Source organism: Cygnus olor, chromosome 4 (genome assembly GCF_009769625.2).
Source record: "Cygnus olor isolate bCygOlo1 chromosome 4, bCygOlo1.pri.v2, whole genome shotgun sequence".
Lineage (NCBI taxonomy): Eukaryota > Metazoa > Chordata > Aves > Anseriformes > Anatidae > Cygnus > Cygnus olor.
In genome coordinates this window covers 22,075,158-22,099,882 of record NC_049172.1, presented here as the reverse complement: position 1 = coordinate 22,099,882, position 24,725 = coordinate 22,075,158, and the positions used below count along the sequence as shown (strand labels likewise).

At 36.7% G+C, this 24,725-nt stretch overlaps 1 protein-coding gene and 1 long non-coding RNA gene across 2 annotated transcripts in view; one reads left to right on the top strand and one right to left on the bottom strand.

Annotated features, from left to right (window-relative positions):
• LOC121068906 overlaps positions 1-18,247 on the bottom strand; it is a 30,619-nt gene extending 12,372 nt beyond the window's left edge. Inside the window, exon 1 of the long non-coding RNA XR_005819130.1 lies at positions 17,143-18,247. This is a non-coding gene — a long non-coding RNA (uncharacterized LOC121068906). The remainder of the gene's footprint in view (positions 1-17,142) is intronic.
• TENM3 (teneurin transmembrane protein 3) overlaps positions 1-24,725 on the top strand; it is a 1,331,063-nt gene that overhangs the window by 563,833 nt on the left and 742,505 nt on the right.

Sequence of the window (24,725 nt, the reverse complement as noted above, 5' to 3'; positions counted from 1 at the left end):
CCAAATGTATGACAAAAAATGCTCATGAAAAATAGATAAGAAAGAAAACAGTGAATCTACCTGCATGAAGAGTAAATGTGAGAGACCTCTGTCCTCATGTCCAGGGAGAAACTTGCTGTGTATGCCTTCCTGATTCAGTGGTCAGTACGGACTCTTAGTGCACACTTCTTGTCAGGTTATGGACCTGAGAGGTAGGGGCTTGCGCGGAATTCTTCAGGGTTATGATGAGCTTAAATTCACTGTGCTCATTTTCCTTTTCCCCTGCTAAAGCACGTTTGAATTTATTCATGAAGTAGTCTTAACAGTCTGCTTTGGAGATAAGAAAGTTGGTTCGCCGAGCTGCTGCCACCTTTTGTACTCGAAGTAGCTATTTGACTTAACAGGTTAAATTCACTAAACTGACTCTGTGTGTAGCCTTTAAGTGTCTCCATCTACTGACCCATCTATTTCTTACCTACCTTTACAGCAGCAAAAGTGCCTGATAAAGCATCTAATTGCTATTAATGCTGGTGGTTCATTATGAGTAGTGAAACTGGATATGGTAGTCTCCAGGGGAAAATGGTTTTTATGTTATGAGGTATTATATTCCTCAAATCCATCACTTGAAGACACTGCAGCTTCACCATTCAGCAAGGCAGTGAATTCAAACTATTTGACCAGCTGGCCGTTGACTATAGCAGATACATTTTGGTATTTGAAAGGCTTTAGGACCTTTGGAAGAAGGGCATGACCCAGCCTAAAAAAAATGTGAACTCCAAGTAGTAACGTCAGAGTTAGAAAAACTGTAGGTCTCCTCCTACCCTGCTGGAGTAGTGGTATTAAACACCAACCAGGCAGGCTGGCAGCAAAGTCTTGTGGTTTTTTTTTTAATTTTTTTTTTCTCCCTTGGTTGGAAACAAAGCACTGAGGTAGTAACAGGCTGACTCCTGTTCTTACCCCTGCCATCAGAGTGGTTCCAGAGAATGTTTGTCAGTGTGCTTTCCTGGATAGGGGATATTTCAGTCTGATTACAGCCAACTTCATTGTTGTTACACACAGGCTTTCATATACTAATTTTTGAAAGTCAACTAGCAATTTGGTTCCATCAACCTTCATTTCTGCAACCCTCTGATTTTGGAGGCATTTTTATGCCTTATCATGCGCATACAACAATGCATATCTGACAGACGTGGACATAAAGATGTGCTGACTGCAATAAGGTACAATTTAAAAATATTTAAACTTCACTTCATCAAAAAAAACCCTGAAATTCAGCAGTAATCCTGGAGCAGGCTAGCAAGATCAGGAAGTGCTAGCAGTTGTAGATTGACAGATGTTTCAGATTATGACAGAACCAATTCAGCAAACTTTATATTGCCATATGTGGATGACATGTATGGCCATTATGTTATTTTTTTTTCTTTTTCTGGTCCCTCTACTGCTCTCTGTGATGTACCACTGGCTTTCTGAGATGCCTCACAAGTCTATTTGAATATATTCATGCACAACGGAAAGTGATTAGGGTGCCTGCACCTTTTTCCTTTTCCTATTTTTAAAAGCAGACATCTTTTAAGTGTTTTGCAAAAGCTGCAACAATTGAGGACCCTCTCACCCCTACCTTTATTCACATTCAGGTTTGGAACAGAGGCAGGATAGACTTTTTGTGGAATCTACCTGGCAAGCATCTCATTCTAATTGTTCTCAGTAGCGGAGAGTTAGAAAAAGAGTAAAAGTACAGAATTACTTCCCTCAACTTCAGCAGTCTATGGTGTAGGGAAGATCACGAGCCAGAAGTTGTATGTATGAGTTTACCAACCCTTGACTGATTTTTTTCCATGAATATGTCCTTGTAAGATAATAGGTCCTCATGTTTGTCTGCGCTGTGACATGCAGGTTTAGAGTATACCAATGGAAGTTCCTTTCGATCCTATTGTTGACTTTTTATATTTGTGTTGTAATTACAGTTATAGTTCCTGTTTTAGTGCGTATTTATAAACCACTGTACTTTATATTTTGAAGTAAAAGGGAGAAAAAAAAAAAAAGAACTGTTAGCATCTGGCAACCACACCTTGATTCATTCTAGCCCCCAGAGTCTTGGTATGGTGCATTAATTTTTCAGTTTGTAATTTGCCAGCTGCATTTAATGGAACCAATTTTCATTACATCTGTTCTATGGTTCAAAGAGCTCTTTAAGTTGCCAAAGGGGGCCAGCTTCACACAGATTCAGAGAGGGTGCTAATACACTGTATCTTGAAGTATTAGATAACTAGGGATGGTTTTATAGCAAACATTTTATTTTTTTTTCCGGAGGCAAATTCTATATTCATGACTTGCCACTATTAGAATTCAAATTTAAACTGCATCAGTCTCTTCCTCAGGAGCCATATATTGATTTTTGTGTCATTTTCTTCATAATACTCACTGATTACTTATCTCTTCAATCAACAATATTTTTTCTATTTATTTGTGAAAGAAGACATGATTATACATCAGTAAATCCTGTTTTTAAATTAAAAATGGTTTAGAAAACGTTTCTAATGGAATACTAAAATATACGAAGAATAACTCTGTGTAATTTTTCAGTATTAAGACAGGCATTTTTTATACCGAAACAAACTTGCATTACCAGGACAACTCTGCACACATAGTGCATAATTTTAATCTTCATAAAATGTGTAGCAGTTGTATAGTATTAAATTCAAGTTTCCAATTGACAGCAACTTTCAATGAAAAGGTTTTTCCTCATGGGCTGAAGAAAATTTGAAATGTTCTACTACACTTTGAAGTTCTAAAGCATCAGCCATATGAGAATTATAAAGCATTAATCCTGAAGAGTTTCCACCTGACAGTTATGAAATAGCATACCTGTGTGAAAAGTGACTCAGTTTTACTTCCTCAGGCAATATTTTCCTTTTTTTTCTGCTGCTTCAGAAATACCATGCATCATGTAGTGAGAAGATGGCCTTGGAATGACTAGATCCTTTTGAAATCACTGAAGTCTACACTATCACTGTATTTATCTAAGACATTTCAATGACATTTATAAAAGTTGTTTATGCTGGAAGTTTTATTCTGGTTTGGTAAGCCATGGGAAAGTTGCTCTAGAAATGCAATCAAGAACTTATTACCACTGCGTTGTTTTTAGCAGCTGTGGTTTGTAAGGCTAAAAACACAACAGAAGGAGTTAACATTGTACTAGCAAGAGTTCATATGCAATTTAACAGCATTATACACAAGGTAAGGTGTGTAAAGCACTAGTTGCACTTATGCACTAGTTGGCTTGCTTCTTCACTATCAGTGGGATTATCTCCTGGCAATTTCAGTCACCATCAGGGCCTAAGACAACAGGTTTTCATTTCAGGAAATCTGTATTTTCTTGTCTATGAAGTATTTCTTCATGTGTGCATGAAAGAAAAAGGCACACACTTGCTGTGACTTTAGTAACAAGCCTGTTCTGCTTCAAACAATGGTACTTGAAGATTCCTAGCTGTTTTTTCTCTATTGCAATATGTTGCATATACTTTTATTTTTAAGAGACCACTGTAAGAAAACCCTTGCAACTTGATTTTTATCGGATTCATACACATCCCAGTCTGAAATAAAGCAGGAACCATGTATTCATGACCATCAGTAAGGGAATGAGCACTAACACAGGTAGTTATGTTTATGCATTTTCAGCAATATCCTGAAAGCAGCAAGGGACCCATCTCTCAGCACAAGCAAGATCAATCGCAAGCTTGCCATGTGGCCTCCACTTAGGCTTTACATTGCTTGCTTTGTAAGGTTCACCTTTCTACGCTTTGGGTACTAAAAATGCAAATCCTTTTTCCAAATAAGAGGAGAAAAAATTAGTCCTCCAAGAATTGTAATCTTTTGTCTTTTCTCATTACATGGAAGCACAAGAAAGGAATCTTAGCGTTTGTTATGTGCTCTGGCAAGCAGCAGGACAGTGACGTTTCCTCCTTCCCTGTCTCCCCCAGTTTATTTCACAGCCTAAGCTAATGATCACATTTACATTTTCCAAAAGTAAAAACAAATCCTTGCAGTGGCTAGTGGAATTTTTTGTCACTGAAACTGACTGAATGTGACGTTACAAAAATGCTTGAAAGAATGGGGAGCCGAGGAGAAAGCTAGAAAAGGACCCTCACTCCAGGTCTGTATTGCAACTGAAAGATTCAGAGTCACAGAATTTATGCAAACACTCGGAAGTGCAGACAAAGGACAAGACAGCCTCAGAAGGGAAACGAAGGTTTCTCAAGTGTTTTTGTGCTGCATTAATTGGTATGGCGGAATGCTTTGCGCTCACGTTAGATTAAAATTCACTACAAAAGAAACAGCTGGAGATACTTTGTGCATTGCCACAACTGAGACTAACAAAATAGGAAAAGAGTATAAAATGCAGTGATGTCAAATGAAGTTTACTAAGTTTCACTGAACTATTTGAGCTTTCCTGCATGCAAATGCAATTTAATTCCTTCACAAATTGCTATCCAGCCTGTTCTCATTTCATAGTTACTGGTATGTGATATTTAGATATATCTGGAATTCATTGTTTATACCCAAAAGCTGTCAAAATATTCCCATTGTAAATAATCAAAAATAGGTGCATATGTAAAATTAGCAGTTTTTGTACAAGTATGATTAATGCATAAAAACACAAATCATGTTTCAAAGAAATCTATTTGTGGTCAGTAAGCTTTGGTCCTTTGTAGATTTATTTTTTCTTTTCTGCTACTGAACAAAGCCTGCGTACTTGGTAACACTAAAATTTTGACACCCCACTTTTTCTTGAGATCTGGCTTTAGTGTCAGAAAGGTCACTGTATTAAGCTCTTGTTAATCTTCCACTGGTTTTCATTATTTTTTTTTTGTCTCAGAACTGCTTTTGCTTCAGCCACTCAGAAGATCCCAATTCAGCCCTTTCCTAGAATATATCACAACTGATAATAAAAATGAGTTTTTAACCAGAAAGCAATAGGTAGAAAGTACAGAGGGACAACCTCTATCATCCTAACTTTGAACAGATGCATGAACAGTGAAAAGGAAAGCAGAGGGAATGAATTAAGTGCCCCTCAATACATTCAGTTTGACAGATTCCAGTCCGTACATTCAGCTTTGCGTAATGTCACGTTCTGGGAAAATAATAAATAATAAAAATTCCTCTAGGAATATCTCAGAAAATCAAAACTCAACATAAAACATTTTTTTTCAAATGAATTTTGCCTATAATATTCATATCATATTCAGCTGTTTTTCTCCATTTTATGAAAATAGGAATGAAATTTGGTGCAGTAAAGAATATACATATAGTGTTAAACATGCAATTTACTGATATGTAAAATGCTGACAAAACAGGAAAGGAATAGAAAAGCATGAATATTTGCTCTGGAAAAGAGTTAAAAAATAAGTGTTCCAGATGAATAAATAAACAGAGAGACTGAGGACTGGAAGCACTACTAAGAACAGTGTTCAGAACGTACAAGCTCTTTTCTTTTTTTTTTTTTTTTTATCTGGTATTCTGTTCTCTATTGGAGTCACCTAGTCACCTAGCTCGCAGAAATATTCCTTGATAATTCACGAGGGAGAAAAACTAACATCATCCAGAAATGGCTTTTCTAGAGAATGCATATTGTTCAGTGCATGTTTCATAGAAAAAGGACTTTGTATTTATTTGATTCTAATAATTCAAATCATGCAAATTTTATTTTACTTGTGGCTGACACAGACTGTCTGCACTCTTTTTGACTTTTAATACAGAGTAAGAGCTGACTAAAGATCTCAAACACCATGTACTGAGAGTCACTGCAGATGTTAAAGAAAACACCAGCACTAGTAACACAACTCTGCACTCCCTCCTTCTTGGCTCTTGGTAAAACCTACTGCGTTAGAGCAGGACTTCCCTCATCCTGTGCTAGTGCCACTCCCTAGCCACTACAGGATGTAGGTTTGTCATGTCATGCCACCTTAGGTGCTTTGTCTCTTGTCCAAAGCGAATAACTTCTAAATATACATATTATTCCAAAATGCAGTGCTTCTTTCTTTACAGTAGAGACTCGCCCACTTGGCATAGTCCACATACAGACTTTCCGTGGCCTATCTTTTGATTTTAACAGAACTTTTGTGATCTAAATATAGAACAGGGGCATTGTTCTGTCAAAATCAAGATGGGGAAAGCTGAAAGAAATAAGTAAAAATAACTTACATTGTTACCAGGTGCTACCAATCAATCAAAAACTTCCAACGGTTCCTTATAATAGATGGATGAAATAAATGCAATATCTATCATCAGCTGGACTGAGTGATATAATAAAAGGTACAAGATACAACAAAGGACTTGGAAACCTGCAATGCAGAGCTTGAATTTTAGGTTCTCCTTCCTCTTTTCTGCAAAAGGCAATGCTAACTCGTAACCTACAGTGTCATGTTTCCTCTTGTGTCTTTCTTCACTTTCTGGCCTCATCCATCATTCCACTCCCCAAACTATAGATTGCTTAGAAGGGAGGACAGGGGAGGGGGTACTAAGATACAGCAGATATGAGTTCTAAGTTTTCAGCTCTGAATTAAACATCAGCATTACTGCATCTTGATTAGCACATTAGGCTGTCTGTACATGATGTGAGAAGGGGAGTGGGGGGGAATGGACAGACAGGTGGCAACGCTATTTATCACCTTTGTGACATACCTAAAGAGTAAACATGTTTTGTTTATATACTCTGGGTAGAGCAGCTCACTGGTTTCAGATCTTTAGAGAATGGCCTAAATTTTGCAGCTAGCTGGGATAGATCACAAATAAAGTACTGAGGTCATAAAGAGAAGGACTGTTTTAGGTATGTACAAATGAAAGCATACCAGAGATGTGCATAGAATTTGGGTGCTTTGGATATATGCAGTTATCTAGAGGCTTTTTAATGACTCAAGTTTTGTACTGAGATATACAAATTTCAGTCTTTATCCCAGATATTGTGCCTAAGCTTCCTCAGTTTGCCCAAGCTTAATATATTGTCCTTGTAGAGATTAAAGAAAAATTCAAAATGTTATATAGTAAAAACATGGCACCTGCACCATACATTTTATAAAAATAGACAGATGTATAAGTTGGTAGTGGGATCCAACCAACATTTTGACTCAGATTCTTTTGGATATGTGTTAGTGTTAAAAAATGTACATGTTAAATGACCCAGATATCTGTCAGTTATGATTGTGACAGGAGTATGCTTACTTACAGAAGTTTCTTTGTTTCTTTTCAGCCCATTCTTCAACATTGGTCTTTATTTTCTCGTGAGAAGCTGTGATCACTGTCAGCTTGGAATCATATGGGAATGTAGCTAATATAGCACACACCTTGTGCTCAGAAAGCACCTAACCAGTTTGCTAGTGATGAGTAATCTCTATTAGTGGGTGCACAGCTGTGCAACAGGAGCTTCATGAACTTCCAGTTCTTAGCTAAAAACTAAATGGTTAATCACTAATCTATGTATTTTAGCCTAATACGTCTTTAGATAATCCTTTTTTACATGCATATTTCTGCAGCAAATATGACACAATGTCAGTATGCAGGTGATTGTCATTCTGATCTTAAGTTCCAGAAAGATTTGACTTCAGGAAGATCGAGCCTTACATGCATCCCCAAGGTTGAACTCTAAGCTTTCCTAAGTTTGTTTTTCTAACAATTCTGTTTTCTTGAGAAAGAAATTAGGTCAGTTTTGCATAATCTGCATTAGATAAACCAATATCTCTTAATATTTTCACTTTTTTTCTGGATTAATCTTTAAAAATTTTAATTATTCAAGCAGTTTCCAAGGTATTGGAAGTAAATCCACTATTCCTAAATTCTGTGTTCACTTTTGCTTCTAGCAGGACATACTTTCATTTGCCATTTACTCTTCTGGTATTTCATGTAACTGTGTACTTCTTGAATACTGCTAATGCTGATCCTTTTTAGCACAACAGGCTGAATTCCGCTGGGCCTGCTATTTCTAATACATTTGAATTGTCTAAATACTCTTTAACCTACTTTCCTTCCCAAGCCTTTCTCATTAACTACCATTATAAGAATCCATTGTCCATTATGATTTTCAGTCCAGACTGAAACAAAAGATCTCTTTTGCAAAGTTTTCTTCCGTTTAGTGAGTTACTTTCCTATTTCCTCGCAGCTTTCATTACACTCCCCTTGCTCTTTGTGGCCTGAATGCACTCTGGTCCCCTTTCATATCTTTTGGAGCACATCCTTTTGTACCTTATTTGATACAATAGTTGGCTCTTGTAGTCTTACGAAATGAATGAAAAGAATGTAGTCTTACGAAAATACTGTTTGGTTACCTGTGTTTGTTTTCCAACTTCAATTTCTTTGATGTTTCAAGTTGGTCTGCTAGCACAGAGTAAGCTAGAGAAGTGAGACCACAGAATGAAGTTCTTGGGGCGAGATTTTGCCTCACTTAGGTGAGGAAGTACATCGTCAGTGCTACCATGACTAGTTCCTGTTGGTGCCTTTGTGCATATGGGATGAAATATATATTTTCAGTGATGTCCAAGATACCTTACAAAATTACTACCATGTAATTCTTCTGTTAAAATTTTCATAAGCAATTTTAAATTTGTCATGAACATATTTAAGTGACAATGAAAGCAGTCACCATTCTATATTTTAAATTATTACTAGTACAGTTGCATGTGGGCAACTATAATAATTATGTCCAAATATGCAACAAATCCATTTCTGCAAAGTAACACCCTGAGGATCCCCTTGACTTTCAGAGTTAAAATTGTATGACAACTCAGAATTTAACCAATTAAAAATTAATTAGTTTACTGTTAATATAATTGATTGATGTGGTATATAAAAATGCTGAAATAATAATAAAAAAAGGAGTTAAATTATTGCATTTTGTTGAAAAAATTAAATTTCATCCTAGTTTGATAGTGTAGTATGTAATGGTGTTGCTCTGCAATATTTTAGTTCAGTTAAATGTCTCATTAAGAAAAAAATCAACTTGCTGATTTATCATAGCTTTGCAGAGTAAATTTTAATGAGTGAAATTTCACTAATGAATAAAATCCATTTTCCAAAGAATAATTTTTCTTTTGTGGAAGCTGAGTGCATCTGTAATAGGCATGTTTAGGTTTAAAATGATTATTGCTCCTGCATTTGTTACTATTTAGTGTACGTAAGAGGAAGATTTTCATGAAAAAGTTTAAAGAATTACTCTTTGCCTTTATTTTTATAATCCAAATTATGCTATATATTTGAAGTAATTTTAAAACTGTTGGACTCCTGCCTTCCAGAAGTAAGTAGCTGTGCCATGTTGTATACTTTAGTGAAATGATACACATTTAGTTGTGTTTAAGTCAACTGAAATTTATCAAGGTATTTGGACTTGTCATGATATTGAAGAGAATGTGAACCTTACTTTCGTTACTGACACCTTTTCCATTCTGACCCAAGGCATTCTGATACATAGTTTGATCTTAACATGAGCTATCACATTTTTTTTTTGTTTTCCACAAAAGCATACATGGCTTATTTGACAGAAGTACATCCCATCATTGGAGCAAGACAAGTATTTAGTCAATAGAAACCACAAAGGTGAGCAAAGGAAGTTTTTTTCAACATTTAGGAAAGAGGAAAGTTCTAAATTCACTAAAATCGCTAAGCCAGTTAATTTCCCACAGCAGTTTCTGTTTTTAGGAGGAGTATATTTAAGAGTCATACAGAAGAGAAACTTGATAAGAGTCTGTTGTACACATACACATCTGTGTTATTGATAAGATGAGGATTAATTATAGGTAGACCACAAAGCATTACACGTAATGGTCTCCATTTGCTTTAGTTTCATTTCCTTGTAACTTAGAACAAATGTAAATTATTCAGGCAGAATTTGTCTATTCCAACCAATTTGAATCAGGGGATGGATACTTAGAAAGATGAAATATTTTTTGGGGATGGCTATTATTCTCTGAATGGGGTAGATAAATTGCAAGTGATCATTTAATTTTAAAATTACTCATTTTTGTCATTAAATTAAGTTCATGAATAAGTATTTTTAGGTTAGTCTTAATGTTTGGCATTTCCAGCTGCCAGTGCTTTGACATTAAAATTTTAATCCTATTTGAGTGTCACATTTGTTTTTTATACTAACATTGTATTATACTGGTGGCATAGCACACCAAGGGATTGAACAGCATATAACATATAGAAAGACAGAAAGTATAGTTTCATGAAGAAACAAAGCAGATAGTAAGAGAACTGAAACAGATCTTGCTAATTCTACTCTTTTTTTCATTGACATCTATTTATTCATGTACCTATTCTATTCATACTTTGAAGATGCAAGTGAAATAGATAAATAGTGGGATACATTAATAGGAACAAGAGAAAAATAAAAAGGAGCAGGGGGAACATCAAACATAGATGCACACTGTGTCAGAAGCTGAAGTGGGGAGAAGAATATGACATGATATGACAAGGCATCACCAAAAAAGTGGGAGGGCAAGTGGCATGATGAAGAGGATGAGGGGAAGACCGCTCTGTAACACCTATGTGTTCCATACCTGTCAGCACCTGTTGTCTGAGATTCATGAAGCAGAAGGATGTACTGTGCTGTGCTAAAACACAAGTTCCTCCTTTAGCAGCACAGTAACAAGAATCAGGAACTAATGGAAGGAGTGTTCAGAAAAGCAACTGATTGGTCTTGAAAACACCTTAAAGAGAGTCGGTGAATTGTAAGCTCACAATCAGTAATATGTAGAATTTCTAAAAATAGATTTGCTATGTGTGATTTCTGCCTGCTGAAAGCTGCTCTTAGTTGTTTAATGCTGGCACAGTCTGTCGCTGTTGAGGGCTCACTGTTTTCTTTGATCACCTACTTTGAACCTTGCAGCTAATATGCCTGCAGGAGATACACTGTAAGGAGTCTGGTTTTATTTGAGTGAATCTACTCGGCTGCCATTGTGGGTGATAGGCCAACTGCCTGACGATATTAGTGCCAGCATCCTGGTGATACAAAGTCAGTCACTATGTGTCTGGTCCTCCAAGCACAACATCCAAATGCAGCTCTTCCTCAGTTTTACAAATTCAACAACAAATTCTCCACAGTGTCATTTTTATTATTTTTAAGATGCTGTTCTTTCTGTATTTTCTTTAACATTATATGTAGCATCATTTGAAACAAACTCCCATTCTCAAATACGTTTTTTCAACTAGAACTTGGAGAAAAACATGAACAAATCATTAAAATGGCAAAGTTTCAGGCACTTTGGAATGAAAACTAACATTCACATTTTACTTTGTTTTTCTCTTCAGAAATAAAATTTCCTCTTTCAGCAACTATAGCTAGCAGTTACTTAAAAATAGATTTAAACTATTCAGTTTATAACATCTGGAACAAAACACTTTTTTTTCATTTGTTTTTGTAAAAATTGTAAGATCCTAAAGGAAAGAGGCTTATTTTGAAGGACACATGATAATAATACCTGTATTGAATTTACTAGTCGTTAAGATAATAATGGCTACTCACATTTTCCAAATGCAGTCTTCGAATGTTTAGGGAAATCTTTATTAAGAAAATGACCAGACATAAAAAGTCCTTCTCTTATAAGTGTAGGCACTTAATTGACTACTCTGATCATTAAAATAAATTAGACTACATTCTCCTCAACTCCCCATGGAACTTTTATCTCAGGAGAGAATTGTAAAACAATTCACTGTTGCAATACAAAACAGAAAACTATGTTTCTTGTACAGCATCTGTGCCCAAACATAAGCATTTTCCCCTTTTTTTCCCTTATCTTTTGTCTGTCTTCCCTTAAACCAGTTTAGTTAAGCTATGTTCCTCTTTCTTTCCTGCTCTTACAAGACAGAGTTCAAAGTCTCTTTCAGTCCTAAGCCTTTATGTTTGAAGATTTAACAAAATATGATTTACCAAAACTTTAACTTTTTCATATAGTCTAAGAGCTGTGTTTGAGGGGAGCAAGAGTTGCTTCCAAGGTACTTCATTTCTTGTGATTGTTTAATTAATTTTGTATTCCACTTCTTAATACTGTATTTCTCCTGTTCAAAGTCTGTTACAGTAATAGTGTCATTCTTTCAGGCATCACAGAAAGCCTGATCAAGCAATCGTTGATATCACCCATATACTTTAATTGTATTTTCTGCCTTTTTTTTTAACTTACTAGACTTACTAAAGTTTCTTGTAAATTACTTTTTCAAAGGTGATCTTGAAAACTTTCTATTTGCTTCCTAGCTGCAATGTAAATCTTAGAATAATTGAAGATGCATCAGGAGGTCATTTAATCTTCTACCAAAGGCCGAATCCACTGTGGTTATGTCATTCCTGGCAGAAATTTTTTTCTACTCTGCCCTTAAAGACCTCTAACCTCTTCAGTTAAATTTTTACAATGCCTTTTTATACCTGTAGTTTGAAAGACTTTCCCTAATGCCTACCTCAGGTCTTTCTTCTTACGGTGTAAATTATTATAAAGCTTGCCCTGTCCACCATGAGGAACATTTGTTTTCCTTTTGTTCATGTATTTCCCTCTCCCCACTCCAAGTCTTTTTTTTTTTTTTTTTTTCTAAATCCATGTTTTCTATAGCAACCTGACTTATATAAAAGGACTGACATCTTTCTCGAGGCTGGATTTGTAAAACTGGAGCCCGTAAGCACCTGGGGTGGCCCCAGTGCTAGACAGAAGGGAAGGTGCACCTCATGTTTCTTGCAAGCTACCTTTCTATTGTTGTTCCCATTCTGATTGCTTTTTTCTCATCAGCATAATATTTCTTAACTCAAATTGAGTTTGTGGTCTTCTGTGACCCGAGATTATTCCCTTCTGTGGAATTATCAGCAAAACAATCCATGTCATGCAGTTCGTCATTCTTGCTTAAGTGCTGTATCACTGATCAAAGGATTTGATCAACTTGATCTCACCTGTGCTGCTCTGAGACATAGAAATTACTTTAATTATGAAAGGACACTTGCTTACCTTAATCTTTCATCTTAGGAATTCTGCAATAGTAAAAAGGCATCATATTACCCCTTTTCGTAATTTTACAGATAGTTTGGGAAATTGTCTTCTGTGACACTTGTAAATAATTTCTATCGAGTGTCAGAGATACAAGGTTTTATTCAGGGTTCTGTATAGATATATATATCTATATATGTAGACACTCGCCTTGTTTATAAGATTCTTATCCTGCAGAATTAATCTGAAGAAGAGACAGAAAAAAATGATAATTTCACCATGTTCTCAGATGTCTTAAAAGGCTCAAAATATCAAGCATCAGCTTAATGCTTTTTCTTTTCATTACAGCTCCAGTTGTTTCTTTGAAGGTTTGATAATTTACTCCTTGAATTGCAGCTACTAACCTTTATGCATTTCTTAATAAGGTAATACTTCATTGCATCACTACAAATTAATTGTAAGAGGAATTGCACATGTAATATGCAGAGACCAAAAAACTTTGTATATACGATTATGTAGAAATGGTAATCACAGGAACAGAGAAGTGTGTGTTTACAATGGCACAGTTATATTTTCTTTTGATCAAAGTATTTTTTAAGATCTGTCATATGTTGGCTAGGTGAATGAATAGATATAATGTAATGTAGTCCTTTACCTTCCTTCTTTTCATGAATTTCATCTCAGTACAAAGATCTTGATTAGAGATTTTTTTTTTCATTTTCATCAGGAGAGAGAAAGAATGGCATGTCTTAGATGCTTTAAGAATATAACACTGTATTTTAGTCAAAGTTGACCTTTTATGTAATGGTGTTCTGTGTTTGCTCTTGAGGAGGACCTAAAGCAAGTCAGTTGCAAATCAGAACAAGTTAGAATCATAGAATCATTGTTACGTTCTTGGACGTGGTCTGTTCTCAATTTGTCTTGAAGATTAAAATAATTTCTTGCTTTTCCCAAATGCAAGCTCTTCTGGGCTGGCATAAACTGATGAGGCAGCATGAAGTTGTTTTTAGAAAAATAAGCTAGAGTATTTATATTCATACAAACAACTGTTAAAAGTTGTCCAGGCTGTATTCAGGCACACTAAGGTGTGCCTGATTTTGAACCATTTAATTTTGCCTGACAACATGAGGTTCCAGACTTGGAATGCAACACTTGGGGCACGGTTCTTCTCTGTATCTCCTCAAATTCAGCAGATTTTTTTCCCTGTAGTGGCCTGTAGCTAGTAAAAATGTGGTTTCTCAAAAACTGGATATGTTTGAAAACCTAATATTGTTTAAATATAAAGAAGTCTTCATTACGGAAATTAGTGCTTGTCAGAACTTAAGGGTGCATGTGACACAGGTGCCTGTGCTTTTTTTTCCAGTTATAGGTTCTCCCTTTCACCAAAGATATAAGGGATCATTCTCCTCTCTTCCTGATCTCCTTTACTTATTTTTCGTTTCCCAGCCTCCAGCATGCAATCCTGTGCCCTTTCATTAACTGTGGTATTTGTATAATCCTTTTCTGAGCCATTGAACACTTTAAAAAGGCATAAAATTATCCAGGTTGAGTTTTACTGCTGTTTTAGTGAGTTCCATTTGCTTTGAGAAGGGTGCAAAGCTAGCATGGTAATGGGACGGGTGGAATAGAGGAGCAAGAACTCTCATTTTTAATGGATCTGAGTTGTTCAGTTCGTTTAGTGAGTCTTTTGGAGCCGTAGTCTAACTAAGCTGAAGAAAAATACTGCTTTTCCTTGCAAATCTGGTTTTCCTTACCTCCATAAATTATCGTGTCTTCAAAATGAAGGTTGGCAAAAAGGCAACTTTTTATCAAACTTGTAAATCATCCATCCCTAATAAACTAATCAAGATGCACTTTGTTGTTGTCACAAACAAGATAATTTAATCAAATAATCAAACAGAAGAAGTCATCAGCTGCAGAGAATGACTTAACGGTAGAAAATGCATATTATTCGTCTTTGTGCAGCACGGTCTCTTTCTGGCAATGAAAGGAGATGCAGTCCATGAATGTATGTGCACAAACATGCAACACGCAATGCCAGAGCTCAAATTTACATTTAAGTTACAAGGTATGACTAAAATTAATATAAGAACAGAATGTCTATTTAGTTAGCAAGCAGGAAGGCACTCCAAGAGCACAGCAAGAAGAGTCTACAGCAGCTAGAGGGATGATTGTCTTCACTGTGCGTGTTTTGACAAGCATGCAAAATAATATGGTTTTACGTGATTTGGCAGAGGAGACTCTCTTTTGGTAAGGGAGATAGGCAGTGGTGTGGTGTTGTTTTCACATTTTCTGCCTGTTGGTGGAGTTTTTTCCTTTCTGTTTTTCACCTATTTGTTTGGATGTTTTTCTTCCTTTTCCCTTGGTTTCCTCAATTCTTCAGTCATTTGTTTGGGATTTTTTAAAAAATATTTTTAGGCCATTATTTTGTGTTTTTTTTTTTTTCCTTGTTGTTGCTTGTGGGGCTGTTCTTCTTGCTCTGTTTCTATATTAGTTCTGATTTTTCTTTTACATTAATTTGGATTTCTACTTTTAATTCCTTCTGGTGACATTTAGAGGCTTCTGCAGCTAGCAGTTTCTGCTGGCTGTTTCCTGACCGTTGAGTTCCTGATTAAAAAGAGCCTGCTCCTTTAGTCACAAACTACTGTGTAAAATTCACCAGCTGAGAAATAGAGCAAAGAGGTGTTGATCCTTATTTTAAATGCTGATGTATGTAAAAACTTGAAAATCCTTTTCAAAACAGAATTTCAAAAAATTTCTGTTCTGTAACCTCACTCTCGAGGAATTGCTACATAGTAAGGACGTTGTACATCTGACACATGTCAAGATTAATGGTAAAGGTGATAATTGGTTATCATTGTAATCAGTCAACCTACAGCAGAAAAAAAGCTGTTGTCTTTAAATGGTATTTGTAACTGATACCGATATACAACACATTAGCATGGTGACAAAGTAGTCATTTTGGCCTGCCACTAAAAAAATATAATTTTGCTTGGTTCCCAAAATAATTCCAAATAAAGCGTAAAAATAGCCAGGTTGTCAGCTGTAAATTTAAAATGAGGTAGTATGCACCAATTGCTGGGTTGTTTTATTAACCTATAGCAACCTTTATTGAAGAAGAAATCTTTCATAAGAAGAAATGCAAATATGTAATGTAAATCTGTAGGTATTACTATATAGGCCAAATTTAAAAGGTTATTCATCAAAATGTATTTCATTTAAATAGCTATCCTCTATCCTGCAATAACAATTACCATTCTTCACCAAACATCAAAGCAATAAAGCACAGAATACAAGCACTGTAGATCAAAGAGGGTAAAAAGCATCTTTCAAAATAAGCACTTGACAGAAATAATGAATATTTGAACTTGAAGACTGAATTAGAGTATTGAGCTAACTTGATGGCTACTGTCTTGCATTGTTATATGATGGAGAGTTTGTAGTTGTTTTGAGTTTTTACACTCTGAGCACACCCTACTAGAGTTACCGTAAAAACGGTATTCTCCATCTCTAAAAATTAGCTGATATTGCTCACAGATTTTCTCCTCTCATAAAAAGCAACATGAATTCATGAAGATAGGGTTGAGAAATGGCTTTTGCTCTGGGAAAAATTGCAGTTTAAGATGTAGTGGAAAAACTCAAGACTTCACTTAAAATAAATCAGCATCCTGAGTTTATGGCTCAGAGCAGTGCTTCCCATGATACATTTCATACCTTAGCAATAAATTTATTTTGCTTTTCAAACAGATTTTTCAGATCTGTCTAAAAAGTGCTCACAGGGGAACTTGCACATCTGATCAGCTGTGTAGGTTGTATGAATCCGAACAGTCCAAATTTTGTCAGATTTTTCCTTGTTTGATATGGCCATAAAAAATAAAAATAAAATAATAAAAAACTCTACTACTGGACTGGATAGGTACACCTACAATATTTAAGTTTATGAAACCTGAAACACCACAGCTGTGGTTCATGCTGCTGGGGGATGTCAAAGGCAAGGAGGAGGGCTTCTGTAGATACATGATCAGCAAAAGGAAGCCTAGGGAAAGCATGGGTCTGCTGCTGACTGGGTTAGAGGCCCTGGTGGCACATGGGGTGGAAAAGGCTGATGCACTGAATGCGTTCTTGGCCATAGTCTTCACTAATAAGATCAGCTTTCAGAAATTCCCAGCCCTGGAAACCATGGGCTAAGCCTGGAGCAAGAAAGGCATACCTTTGGTGGAAGAGGATCAGGTTAGGCTGCTTAAGCAAAGTGACATACAGTCAGGCTGTGGGCCCTGCTGGGACTTGGTTGCTGACCACGCAGGCTGATGTCATTGTGACATCAATTAGTTTCAAAGCATCATAATGACTGGGAGAGGTGCCAGAGGACTAGAGGAAGGCAAACATCCCTCCTATCTTCATGAAGAGCAAGAAGGAGGAGCCAGGGAACTGCCAGTCAGACAGCCTCACCTCAGTCCCTGGGGAGGAGATGGAGCAACTAATCTTGGGAACCATTTCCAGGCATACGAATGACAAGAAAGTCATCAGGAGTTCTCAGCATGGATTCACAAAGGGGAAGACTTGCTTTACTAACCTTTTATAATGAAGTGATTGGCTTGATGGTTGATGAGGGCAGAGCAGTGAATATTGTTTCCTTTGACTGTAGTAAGGCTTTCAACCTTCTCTCCTGTAACATCTTCAAAGAGAAGCTGTTGAAGTGTGGGCTGCATGAGCAGACAGTAAGGTGGACTGAGAACTGGCTGAATGGCTGGACACAGATGGCGGTGATCGGAGGCATAGTCTAGTTGGAGAGCAGTAACTAGCAGTGTACCCCAGGGGTCAGCAATTAATGTCTTCATTAATGACCTGGATGATGGGGCAGAGTGTACCATCTGCAAGTTTGCAGGTGATAAAAGACAGGGAGGAACAGCTGATATGCCTGAGGGTTTTGCTGCCATCCAGCAGGACCTGACAGGCCGGAGAAAAGGGCTGTCAGGACATTGATGTAGATCAGCAGGAGTCCTGCAGCTGGGGAGGAACAAGCCTGTGCACCAATATATGCTGAGAGCTGCCCAGCGGGAAAGCAGCTCTGCAGAAAAGGCCTTGGGGATCCTGGTGGATACCAAGTTGACCGTAAGCCAGCAATGTGCCTTTGTCATAAAGAAGGCTAAGGTATCCTGGGTTACATTAGGAGGAGTGGTGCGAGCAGGTTGAGGGAGGTGATCCTTCCCTCCACACTGGTGAGGCTACACCTAGAGTGCCACCCTAGTACCCCAGCAAGACCTGGACATACTGGAAAGAGCCCAGTGAAGGGCACCAAAAATAATCAAAGTAGTGGAGCACCTCTCCTGTGAGGAGAGGCTGAGAGTTGGCGCTGTTCGGCCTGGAGAAGAGGAGGCTCCAGGGGGATCTGAGCAATGTCTATAAATACCTGAATGGAGGGCATAAAGAAAAGGGAGCCAGGCTCTTTTCAGTGTTGTGCAGTGCCAGGACAAGAGGCAGTGGGCACAAACTGGAACATAGCAGGTTCTGTCTGAACATGGAGTGGCACATCATTACTGTGTGGGTGATGGAGCACTGGCACAGGTTGCCCAGAGAGGCTGTGGAGTCTCCTTCCCTGGAGATTGTCCAAAGCCACCTGGACGTGGTCCTGGGCAAGTAGCTCCAGGTGGCCCCGCCTGAGCAGGGGGTGGACCAGATGGGCTCCAGAGGGCCCTGACAGCCTCAGCCATCCTGCGAGTCAGTGATAATGTTGTTATAATGTGTCAAGAAGAAAAAAAGATGTAAACAATTTTACTCTTGAAATATTGTGTTAGTCTTAAAAGGGTTGATTTTAAGCTCTAAATGTGATCTTGGAGAGCTGACAGAATGATTGTATTCATATGCCTCAGACTTCCCATTGCAAAAAAAAAGTTGTTTTTTTTTTTTTAAATCATTATAGATAAATGATCCATGATACTTTCTGTGTAGGAGGATGGAAAATGGTTAACTGCAAATACACAGTAAAATTCTCCTTTCTTTTAGTTTAGTCACGATATTGTTGATTTTCACCTCATTTCAACACTACTGATTTTTGCTGAATGAACTGTCTGGTTCAGTGGATGTCATAAAATTAAGAGAAATGCAGTTTATTGTCTTTGGATTCACATCTTCTGTCACTTAGATAGCCTGAGAATTGAAAGCAAACATATTTGAGAAATTATCTCCAGATAAGCAAAAGCAAAGAAAACCTTGACTGCTACCTGAAAAAGTCACGGTTTATTTTAAGCTTTCAAGACTCACTTTTATTTTGAGAGGCGAAAGGCTTTTCCTTCTCCTTTTCCTTTCCCTTCCTTTTTCCTTTCCCTTTCATTTTCCTTTCCATTTTTTTTCTTTATTATGTGCTTGTAAAGTGTTTGTGCTTGAGCTCATAATGAAGCCCTTTTGATGAACACTAAAAAGGTCTAATGGCTGAGTTCTTAAATGCAGAACTTCTGATGAGAATAAACTTCAAGGTCTCTGAATGCACTTATCAGATCTGCTCTATGAGTAAGTGTCAGGTCCCAGAGTAGATTGCATAAATCTTTGTGGTTGAGCTTGGTGAGTGCAAAGCTTAATACCCACAGGCTTGCAATCTTTTTGAAGGTGATTATAATTCTGCACCAGTTTTGCATCCAGGATAAAGGTTCCCCTTGAACACGAAGTATGTTACATGCTTGTGTGCCAGTGATCAAAATACCTGAAGGATTGTTGCTCTTGCAATTCTTAAACCTCCAAAGTAATGTTAAAATGCTCTATCTAGTCAACTAAGCTGTAAATTCAACTATTGTAGATTGAAGGCATAGTTCTATCTCATACACCAAAAAATAATTTCAGTCATACTATTTCTGTTACTGTACTCCATGGTGCAGCATAACTTAAGATGTATTGAAAGTTTATGAAAAGTATGTTTAGGGTTTTGTGATAATTCTTTTTAAAATTGCACCTTGTGGTAAGGATTAGTGCCTGAGGATGAAAATACACAATTTTTCAAACTGCTATAGTCATCCATGCTTAATTAGGATAATTCTACAACTAAATTTTACAACTAATTTTTACAACCAATTTTACTTGTTGTTGGTAAGGAACACCTTATGGTTTAATGAACTGATTGTTTTGACTCTTCATTTAACTTGCAGTTCCAAGCCTGTCAGTTTGACAATTCGACTAACTGAATCCATTGTGATTTTTTTTTTAATTTGCTGTGAACTGTATGTTTTATTAATACTAACTATATCCAACTTCATGCTAAATAATAAGTATAATAGTGCATATTATCATAGCAGTTTAAAAGATAGATTGTTCTTGAAACTGTGTTCTGCACAGTTAGCATCATAAAAATGATTTTCTTTGATAAACTGAGGTTGAATGTGATCTCAAATTTTATAGCAAGTAGTACTGAAAATTTCCTCCTACTTTTGAAAGAGTACTTCATAAGTAATAAATTGAAATACAGATGGAAAAAGTCACAGCATACTTTAAGTACTTCTTTGTCCTTCCTTGTTTTTCCTTTTATTATGAATTTACAATCTGATTTGCAAAATTCAGTGATTTACATGAAGTCTTCACATGTCAGGTTTAGCTGACCTTTATTAACCCTTTCTGTTTTGCTTTTAAATTGAAAGGCTTCTGTTATGAAAAGTACTGCCTGATTTGTATGGCCGGGAAACGGATGCAGGGTCAGTTACCATTTGAGCTTTTGCCTGAATGGAGCATTGTTACTACCCCTTCAAAGTACTGTATTTAGCAGTAGTAGTTTTTCAGTTGTATCTTGCTTTCAAATAAGCTGTACATTCCCTGCATATGTAAGTAGTACCATTCACGTGCCTATACCATGCATAGTGCCCTAGTTAGTGTTAGACAGATATTAGGTTCTGGAGTGCAGATAAACGGCCACAAAAGGGTCTTATCCATCACAGTGGTAACACTATAAACTCTTAAAACCTAAGACCTGTAAGATGGGGAATGAACTAATTTTTTGGTAAGCATCCTAATACTAACTGAAGCTTTAATTTTCCCTGTTCCCTGTTTCTGTCTCTCTCTCCACACACAGATACACATGCAAATACATGCATGGTTCTGCCCGATGTATGTGTAAACATACCTGTGTCTTTCTAAAACTTCCTTGTGCTTGTACCTTTTGACTTGGAACAGAGGCTAGGAAAAGAGTCATTGTTAAAACTGAGTCAAGCCTCTTGTTCTTCAGCCTGTCCTTCAAGTTTAGATACAATAGAAAGTTGTAGCACTTAGTTGTAGCCCTTGAAGTATTTGTATTTGAATTCCATTTGGGATACAGTGAGGAAGTTCCAGTGCAGTTTTTCTTGTTTTTCCTCTGTCGGGTTTATATTCAGATTGCTGTAAACAATTGTTATGTTGGTGTGACACTAGTCAAACTAGGAGCTGCAGTCTGCTCTGAACTGCATTACCTTCTGAAACACTTTGCACTTTACATCAAAATGCTCATCGTATTATTTATTTCTTTTTATAAAATTTTCTTAAACATCTGATCCTTTGAGAATGGCCATCAGTATATTTTTTTCCCTGGCTGGAGATGGTGTCAGTGAAAGCATGCTACATTCACAGCTAGTGACAAGTTCTTGACTGACTGTAGCCAGCAAGGGGTGCTTGTGAATGTAACAGTCAAACTCTTTTCCTGCGAGGCTGTGCTTCTCCTTTACAAGGTTCAGCTTCCACTGACTTAGTGATAAATTTGATATCTTGTTTCAGACTCGCTGTTGTGCACAGGTACATTAGACATCATCAAACTAGCCCCTCCAAGAAAGCTTGTTATGTATGAATATCCTTGACCTTATGTGAGATGTTACGGATGTGGTTCGGGTAGCGTTTTTGTCGTGTTGTGAGGGGCAAAACCATAGTTGAACTTGGAACTCCTGCCGTTTTTTGGAGCATGGGTAATGTACTGCTACTGAGAAAAAGGCAGAAGGGAAGACAAGTGGGAATAAATCCCACTGCTCGTAGCTCCTAGATCCTTAAAGCATTCAGATTGGTGTTTTTTTTTTTTTTTTTTTTTTTTTTTCCCTCCAAGTAAATAGAGTATTTCTTATGCTTTACAAGAACATCTTCATTAAGGAAAATTCACTGTGGGTTGTGTGTTGTGGGTTGTTCTTTTCCCCTTTAACTAATACCTTTTTGGACTAATGTTTTTCGTTACAGTAACTGAAGTTAGCATTTCAAAGAATAAAATCCACAGAGTTCATAGCAAGGAAATCCATGCTTCACAACCTGCATATTACCAAATTAACACTTGTTTACCATAATCCTTAACTGCAAATACCTTGTATCTGATTTCCAACTTTTTCCAGTTGCCATCTCTGAGCATTTGTCTGCCTTCTGTAAGCTACTAAATAGCACACACCTAATGAAATCAGTGATTTCAGCTGAAGGGCTTGTCTCAAAAGATACTTGGCCATTTGTACCTGTTTAGTGATCCTGATGCTTATTCTAAGACTGTATTTTTTAAATGTGTATCAGAATTATTGGCTGGTTTAATATAAAAAGACTAGGATGAGTGTTTCCCCAGAGTATTAGTGATGATAGAAATTTCTTAAAATTTATAATGAGATAAATTTGTTCAGTAGTACTCTTAATTCTCATCTGCTGGTGTATATAAACATATATTTGCCTATATGCCGATATAAATTTTTGTTGTAGACTTGTGCTGGTTTTCATAGACTGAAGATAGCAATTTAAGTAAATCTGATCAGTATGGGGGAATCAGGAGTGGATCTTGAATGCCTGAGCTTATGCAGAATCTTCAGTGAGTGTAGTGAATATTTTTTCAATTCAGAGTGTGAAGTATTTTTATGTAGCTGTTAGTTAAATTCAAATGGGGATGTTACTGTAAAGTGCATAACACTCTAATGACAAAATGTTTTGATACTGGAAGAAAATCCCTTCAGTGACTTTCATATGTTTGGTCCTCATCAAAGCAAAGCTGCTTGTAAAACTAATCACTGTGACTGAAAATACTGTACTCATATCTATACTAATTCTTAACATAATTTATTATAATTATATTCATTAAAATTAAAATGAACCCATCACATTTTCTTTTTTTTTTTTTTTTTAAACAAGGAAAATTATAGAGCTTTTGGCACTTAACACACAGTGATGGACTCTATCAATTCGTCTAAGAGTTGAACTTGTAAAAAAATAATTCGAGAGATGCAAACTGGGGGAATTAAAGTGTTCTATATTATTCACTATTGTTAAAAGAATAAGGTATGATGAATTTCTGAGCAAGAGACATTCTGCCTCTTCTGCTTGGTGGCTTGAAAGCCATGGGTACTAGTGAAGACAGAGAAAAAAACTGAACCAGTCAGACAGCAATTCTGATAAATTTGCACGTATGAGGTTTCCTGCAAGTTGATTCCTTGTGACGAGTTAAAAACAGGACTTAATATGGCAGACCTTAGTGGTATCAAAAACGAAGACCATGAGTTGTGAATGTTGTGAACAGTTTCACATGCTTCTGTGGCAGCACTGAAACAGCAGACATGAAGGAATGTTCAGTGCAATTAATGTATCAACCTGAAGGATCCTTCATACATATCTTTGCTTCCTAGTATCCAAAATAGAGCATCCTTACTATATTCGCTGTGATTACTGTAAGTGATTAATTTCCTGGAGATTCACAGAGTGAGCTCCACTTCTGAATTAATTAGTGTACCTATATAGAGAGGGACAGATCAAAATCTATATATATAGGTCAAAATCTTTCTATATATAGGTCAAAAAGTGCAGTAGTCCTAAAGTTTTTCCCTAATATGAAATTAGTACCTAGTATGTTTTTGTTCATTCCAGAAAAAGAGATGAAAGAAGAAAATGTCTAATACAATCTGAGATTCTCTGTTTTGGGGCTTTGGTGAAGGAACATGGAGCACAAAGTCTAGTGGTAGGATTCTACAGATAAGAATAGTTAATTAGCACTAACCATGGAATTCAGTTTACATCTGTCATCCTGAGCCTTTATGCACTAAGCATATGATCTCACCACATCCTGTCCTGTCCTTTTTCTGTTTTTGAGGTATAAAAACTTCAATGGCAGCAAAGAATATTTTCCTTTGATTACAAGATTGGGCATCTTTTTCTTTCCAGCAAATCATAAGAATAGGCATTGAAACCTCATATATTCACATTGGGAAATGCAGGAAAAGATGGGGGAGAGCATTCTGTAGCTGGCTGCAGGAACAGCCACCGCTTGCCATGTGGTTGAGGTTCAAGTTATCTTGGTAAGGTAACTTGAATGACCAGTGATGGACTGTTAGAAAAATGGATACATCCAGCAGGTTGAACAAGAGCAACCGATTCTGCAAAGGAAACAGAAAGAAGGAGAAAAATATTTTTGTGTTTAGGAACCATATTAATTGCATCTCTGTATGTTTCAGTTTCCTGTAATAGCTGGGACATACACTGATGTAAAGGAGTAATGTCCTTTAACTCCCAAACCTTCAGAAAAGAGTCTACAGTGGTGAAGTTTTATTCATCCAAACCTTTCTGCTTTTCCAGAGCTAAAATATGCATGATTTGTTTTTAAAAGGTTTCCTACTGTTTTCAGAGGAACATTTTAAAACATACCTGACAAGATTTCCCAGATTCTTTTCATATCTTTGCACTACAATATGATTATGAAAAAAAGTAAATGCTAGAGGTTGCAGGGGCATAATCTTATTATGTCTTCTCTCTTAGCTCGGAAGAGTAAGTATTGATTGTTTCCACATTAGCAACTCGAACTCCAAGACCATTAAAGGATTAATTTATATTCTTAAACTTTCA